The sequence below is a fragment of the Daktulosphaira vitifoliae genome, unplaced genomic scaffold, assembly GCF_025091365.1.
Source record: "Daktulosphaira vitifoliae isolate Bord-2020 unplaced genomic scaffold, ASM2509136v1 Scaffold_4, whole genome shotgun sequence".
Taxonomy (NCBI): Eukaryota; Metazoa; Arthropoda; class Insecta; order Hemiptera; family Phylloxeridae; genus Daktulosphaira; species Daktulosphaira vitifoliae.
In genome coordinates this window covers 13,531,656-13,539,299 of record NW_026099575.1, presented here as the reverse complement: position 1 = coordinate 13,539,299, position 7,644 = coordinate 13,531,656, and the positions used below count along the sequence as shown (strand labels likewise).

General features: G+C 25.4%; 1 long non-coding RNA gene across 2 annotated transcripts; it reads left to right on the top strand.

Moving 5' to 3' along the window:
- The first annotated feature begins 207 nt into the window (after positions 1-207).
- On the top strand, positions 208-3,716 carry LOC126905716 (uncharacterized). Of its 2 annotated transcripts, none has more exons than XR_007704093.1 (3): positions 208-1,660; positions 2,135-2,327; positions 2,859-3,716. It is a non-coding gene; the product is annotated as an uncharacterized LOC126905716 (long non-coding RNA). The 2 variants fall into 2 exon arrangements; XR_007704092.1 differs by having other exon boundaries at positions 208-2,327; positions 2,859-3,014; positions 3,095-3,716.
- Positions 3,717-7,644: the final 3,928 nt, after the last annotated feature.

Sequence of the window (7,644 nt, the reverse complement as noted above, 5' to 3'; positions counted from 1 at the left end):
CACTTTCCCTTAATGGGTTTTTTTTTTTTTTATTCGACTTTACTGCCGCTGGAAGCCTTTCGGTCGGCTTTTATCGTTTGATCTTCTTCGATTACGCGCAGAAATCACTTTTAAACCGTTCGCGTTTAATTGTTTTCGCACAATATTCGCAAGTGCCGCCGTCCTGTGCCAACGTTTTCTGTTGTCATGCGCCACCAACCGTTTACTTTATCGATATTGATGTTGCGACCGCCCCTCAAATTGCACGTCGTCGTCTAGGTAGACAAGTGCACAGAGTAACCGGCTGTGTGCCAGTGTTACCGAAATAAACGTTGGAGTACAATAAATTTGAGGTTACTTAGAGAAAGGCTATTGTTAACGGAAAAATATTAAGCATATTAGTATGAAATAAAACTAAAATCTGATGTATTGCTATACAGTAACGTTTATCGAAAAGACCTTGGAACAATACAAATTACATCAATTACATTGCTACAAGGTCAGATTCGGTTTGGTCCAAGCTCTTCGATATAAGTATTATAAAATATTTACTGCTGTTTTTCTCTATTCCTAGATATCTTCGACTGATAAAATAAAAAAAATTATTACCATTTGTTTAACAAATGAACGTCGACCCATTTTAAATAAATATCTGAGTGCTCTGTATTAACTCGTTCTTAATGATTTATTCCTAAAATTTTTCCATGTACTGAAGCGATAGTTAAAAATTCAATTTATTTATAATAATAAAATCATGTAATCAAATTTTGAAGTCATTGAACTCGCAATTAATTGTATGCGTTTAACTTGGTAACGCGAGTTGTCGACGAGACATATTTTTTATTCTATATGTAGTTAAATTCTTCCTGAGGATTATTAGCTTAATTAAAACACATCTACAGTGAATATTGGAAGGTAACTAAAGAAAACTGAGTATTTAATAATCCATTGCAACTTAAATTTCGACAAAATTATTTGATAATTCACAAGAGATGGAAGGCGTGACCTTAATAAAGTCTTAAGATCATGGAATTTGAAATATTTTTTCTTAATTTCCAAGAACATTGCGGTAAACTCGCAGGCTTCATTCTTTTGTATATGCTATTTAATTACTCGAGTATAATAGATAACTCAGAAGGCAGGAACTGTAACAATATGATGTATACAGTTTTAAGACTATTAGTCACGTTATAGGACATGATCATAATAAATTATTCCACTAATAAAAAGAGCGTTCGTTTTATTTATTAGGCGAAAGAAAAGAATTTTGGCGTCTTCCGATTGATAACAAATGAAATTGTATAAAGTACCCGGAATTTCTATTTAAGTCAATAAAATAGTAGTGTGTTTATAACTTTTATCTATTTTAAATTGGTCTTAACTTTTGTTAGATACCATCAAGAGAAATTATAGTTTTGAAAATAAAAATCCTCGATAACGAGTCTAAAGTTTAAAAATTAGAGGCTATAAATAATATGACTCCGTGCAATCATTGGAAATAATAAAAAGAGTATTACATAATTATACATATAAACAATACAAAACATTTGACATTAATTATCAAAAATGGTTTACTTTTGTTCATTATAAACATATCCCAAGTCGTTATGTAACACATTCATAGTAATAGTTGTGGTACAATATGCAAAATGGTGACCAAACTGATCATTAGCTAAATTATGTAAGATTAACTAATTTATATTTGTAACATTTATAGTGATCTGGCTAAAAATATAAATAATCATATCTATTACTTTTATGATATTCTTAAAGTATATTTTACAAATAGACCATAAACAAGACTCATGTGCTAATTTGTGTAAATCTAAAAAATATATCATAACATACTTGATGAATAATTTTAATCTTTCCAAAAAAAATGTATTCCAAGGTCAACTTGTCGTTACAATTCCTACTTATACAATTAAATTCTCAAGTTTAAACTAAATTGATCAATAAGTATAATTAAAATTTTATATTTTAAAATAATATTTGAAAATACGTAGGGTAACCCGTCTAGTTATCAAAATAATTATAATCTTTTTAACTTCGAACTTTTAACATATTACCTATTATGAATAAATATCTAATATCTTGATATTAGATAAATGATTTCATTTACTTTAAAATTTTAACTAAAAAACAAATTTTTTAGGTTGAATTTAAGTTCAAAAAACCGAGAAAACTTTGAAATTACTTAAACTTAACGCTAGAAAGAGTTAAAATTTCAAGTGGTGGTGCTCATTTGTATGTGATATTTCAAGGAGGATTTAAACTGAACCAGTTACCCTATGTGTTAACTTATATTATGTGAATTGATTATTATTTCCAGATTAAACATTTCTACTGTTGAGTACTAGTTTAAATATTTGTTTAACTTTTAATTAAATAACAAATCATTAATAAAACAAAATTTATTTTTGCAAAATATAAAATTTTTAATTTTGTAACAACAATGAGATTTTGAAAAAACTTTATATTTTTATACTATTTATTCTATTATTGTTAATAACATTTAATTTAAAATCATGATTATACATTATATCATATGCGGTGGTCAATAAGGTTAATTTTAATTTATGCGTATTTGCATTACTTATAAATACTGGTAATGTATATCTTTTTGATTTTGATTTATTCAATACATACAAAAAAATAAATTATTTTACGCAAATAATATTTTTAATAAATTTCTAGCATTTATTATTTAATTCGGTAAATTAAAAGTAAAAACAATTACAAATGTGCTATTTAAAGTTTCTGTATTATTTTAGAATATAAAAAAAATCATTATTATTATAAAAACAGTGACACACATTTTTTGTGTATAATACTAAAAACAGAAATGTATACTATTCTTAATCTTATGATCTAAATAGATTCAAAATTAATGGAAGAATTCAATGGCTAACCAAAGAGGAGCTATGTATGTGATAAGCCGAAAAACAAAAAATAAAAGTCATTAGTTCACATAAGCGAAAATCATTCCTAATGAAAAGTGATATTTATCGAACCGCATAAAACGAATACATGTAGTGAGTTTAATAAAAAAAATTAAAATCTCAGTTCAAAAATATACAAGGATTAATTTTAAGTTAGACAATCATTTTCTTAGAAACTATTCAATATTCAAAATTTTTGTAAAGAAAAGAATTACTTGGATTAAAAACAGTGGCGTATTTAAAGTTGCAGCAATCTGTACATCTGTTAAAACATGTTAAAGTTAAGTGATTTTAGTTTAAATTTAAACTTTTATTTCACTATTTCAAATACGATATTCTTCATTTTTATATGTTGTTTTAATAATTAATTTTTATTAACTAAAATATAACAAATAAGATAGAAGAATAGAATGTTAAGATAACAAAAATTTTTTTGATAATTATCATAGCAAATTACTTATAGGCTACCGAAACAGATAATTGTGGCCACCGTTGTTATAAAATCAGATCAATGATAAACTTTTATTTGAAGTCTAAATCTTTGAACAATTTTAAAAAGAAAATGGTTGATCGGTTAAAAAGAAACATAAGAATAAAATTGTTATAGCTATTATTATTATAAAATAAAAAATAACTATTCCACTTAATGAAAATTAAATTGCAAGATTTTTGTGGCTAAAGAGATGAAGTAAAATTTATATAACAACATATTATTGTAGTTTTATAAACCAAATAATATTTCTCTTTATAAAAAATGTAAAGATTGTAATAGTTTTTGCGAAAATGTGTATAATGTGTATAATGTATATATTTTTATTTTTAAATGGATTCGATATTTTTTTATCATTTAACGAATTCTATAAAAAATATCGTATGAACCATTTTGGTTACTATAAATAATTATGTTATTAAAAAAACTAAAACTGTTAACAAATCAGTTGATGAATTTTAAAGTTTAAATTCATTTTTATCATAAGAGAAAAACTGAATGAGTACTTAGTATTCATAAAACATAATTCATTTTTTTTCATATTTGTTTTGGGACAAATATAATAAATAAATTCAAATGTTATATTTACTCAACTATGTAATAAACACGCATAGATAGATTTGATGGAGGATTTAAAAAGAAATGTCAACTTCTTTAATTATTTAATGATCCTGACAAATTATAGATGTAACTAGGGTAGCTATGCCCCCCTCCCCAAAAAATTATACATTATGTTAACTGTTACACAAAAAAATTGTTAAATAAAAATTGCGTGAAATATTTCTAAACAAATTTTAAATATGTTATTTAAATAGTTCTATAGTATGATTAATTTATCATTGCCCACTTAATTTCTCCTAAAATAATTATAACCTTGAAAATATTTTTTTTTGGCTTTGTTGAGTAGTATTTATCTTTGGATTTAAGTAATCAAATGTGGTCCATTCTTTGTCCCTTAGAATGATACTAACTTTATTTTTTTTATGGAAACATGTCTAACTAGCTTATAAAATAGAAAATTATTATGTGAACAATTGGATGTTTAACTAGGCGGGTGGAAAAATGCGGGCAAAAAAAGTGTAATAATAAAAATAGTTACACCCGATTACTAATATATCAGTGAATTCAAATGGTTGACAAATTAATTGATTATTTTTAATTTGATTGACAGATATTTTAGAAAATGAATATTGAGGTCAATCGAGCCAGGTAGGAAGAGCAACAAATTCACATAACCGCTTGAACAAACTTAAGTGTCATATTTAATATAGTAATACAATTAATAGAGTGCAGTTATTATACTGCATGAGATAACGCCACTCGCCGGTGAAATGGTAAGATAGAAGGCTTTTGTCTTAACCAATAGAGTCTATTTTTAGAGTCTATTATTAAATAGAGTCTATTGGTTAAGACAGTTTCGTTATCTCATGCCCACGGTATAGCTACAAGTTCATAAGTAAATCGGCAACGTTGCTTTGGTAAGATTATATAATTAAAAGAAACGTGGCGTTAAAAAGATTCTTAACACTTATCAATGCCACGATGCCAGTTTTCTGACGAACTTATCTTTTATTTGAATTTATCGCTCTTAGTGACAGTTCGACTGACAGTATTCATTTATTCAAATATCTGTTCATCGATTTAACTATAATCAACGAATTTGTTCCCGTTTTTTAAATTTTTTTGCCATCTGCTAAAAACGGTTGTTTGAAATTGTTACACAAATGGTGTATAATAAACTAAAAATATTGCTATTAATAGACCTTTCTGGCTGTCTATTTTTCTATTTGTTATTTATCGCCCATTAGTGTTGTAAATAGATTTAATTTATCAAATATATGCTGTTCTTTTTCTAGTTTTAGTCAATTTTTTGTACACATTTAAGCACCACTTTTACTACAATATTGTTTTTCTGTTTTGTTCTATTTTTAGTAGAAATTATTATGTTTGTATAACAGTTTAAAATTTTATTTGATACTGAATAAATGTTGTAATTTTTATTATTTATATTATACTTTAGTAGCAATCTACATAAGACAATCAATTCTCATAAAAATATCAATAAATTTGATGACACTTCATTTTTACAGACAATTTTACTATTATTATCTTTTAACCTCAATACTAAATTTTAATTTATATAAGCAGTTGGTCATCTGTTATATAGTGATTTTAATTATTGTTATAAATAATTGCCTGTTATCTCTAATTAAATTGTTCAATTAGACCCTCAAATTTGAGCGCTGGCATTGAATAAACAAATAATTAATCTAATCCATAGTAATATTAATTGTATTGTAAATAGCCAATTTAAACAATAAGTTAAATTAGATTATTCATACTAAAAGATATTAATTAAAAGTGATTAAATTATTTCTATACTGTAATTAAAGAAATTTGAAATACATGTTTTAAGATAATTTTTCTACAAATATTTTAAGCCTTACCTTATTATGTATTTAAAAACCTTATCATTTTTTTTTTTCAATGTTTAAATCATAAATTAGTATAAATGCAGATTTTTAAATTTTATTATAATATCATATGTACTTAACACATTTAGTTCTTATTATTTACAAATAGAAACAAATATTTGACGGCTTACCATTTATAGAGTCTAGATATATAATTATCTAATAATTCACCGTTAGAAATTTTTATGCAATTGAATAATTAATATTCAAACATTTTAGCTTTTAAAACATCAACTGGCGTTTACACTTTCAAATTATTGTGACATTTGAAGTTGTAAATAAACATACTTATTCATAGTATTTACTATTTGTATAATTTTATACTATGCATTTATCACAACATTGTGGTCATATTCAAACGGAATAATATTCCAATTATCTGGACAACGATAATCCTTTTACATTTAAAGAATTTGTGAACGATTACAAGTGACTAATTGAAATTTAAGGCCTGTGAGAAATAGAAATATTTTAAGTAAGTGAGTTTTGTAAAAGCCACGTACTCACTTTTCTATTATGATGACTATTTCAATAATAGTAACACGGTAATAAATAGTACAAATGGGATGAGTGTAAAACACAATTTTATATAATACTATTAGAACAATTCAGTAGGAAAACATTACATATGTTTCGTTAGGAGTTCAATGACAATTTAGTTAATAAAGGAATCTATACATATATGCGGCGACACAAATGATCACTCCACTCTATTGTCTGTGCCCCGTGGTAATAATCTTTGTTTGGTTCAATGCACAACGGCAAATTAGGACCATCATTCATTTATTGTAATTATTAAGTATTGTTTTCATGCCATACATATGGTAAGCCAACCAATTTGGTCGCGATTAAATTAATGTGGTAAACGTTGCAATTGAAATTCGTATTATATCGTTGACGTGTCGTATGAAAAATTGTTTTGTATTTCTAATTGTCTATTTTAAATTCAAAAAGATTATGTTGAAGTTCTTCACTACGAACATATTAATCGAACGAATTGCTAATGACCACAATAAAAGATTTGACGATGACGTATCCATTTTTATAACCAACTGTTTACTAATATAACACTATCATTTCCTGTTTCGTTAAAAAATCATTTCTCGAGTACCTGTACATATTTCATAATGCAATACGATACTTTTGGTTTGAACATCTTAATAAAATTTTCTTTATGTGCTCATTTTATAAGAAAATAATAGAAAAATACGTGATCATAAAATTTTATATATTCGAATGGTATGTTTTGATTTTAATAAGTTTTGGACATGATCTAATTCATGAATTAAATGTAATGAAATAATTTGATAATTCGTGAGAAATTAAGTTGTTTGTTCTTTTAAAGTAAATCTGACTAATTGAATAAATATTGTAATCTAAATTAGATTACAATATTCGGTCAATTAATGTATCAGTAGATAAACGAGGAGGGGGTCCTAGGTACAAACCCCTATAGACATAAAATCATAGAAACAGGAGAGGAGATTCACCTCTCCACTGCTCTATATTCTAAAAGTTATCGGGATCCCCATTCAAAATTTCTAATAATTCTCAATTTAATTATACATAGTTAAACAAACATTTTTATTTGTTTAACATTTTGTAAAAACGAGTTGTTCATTTTTATGAATGTTTAAAAAAAATTAAATATATTTTGAAGACTCTTATAAGATGAATTTGTGTCGGGTGTTTTTTTTATTAACAATTACATCTATTTTAAGTAGTGCTTGTTTTCCTTAAAAATTTTGATTAGGCGATT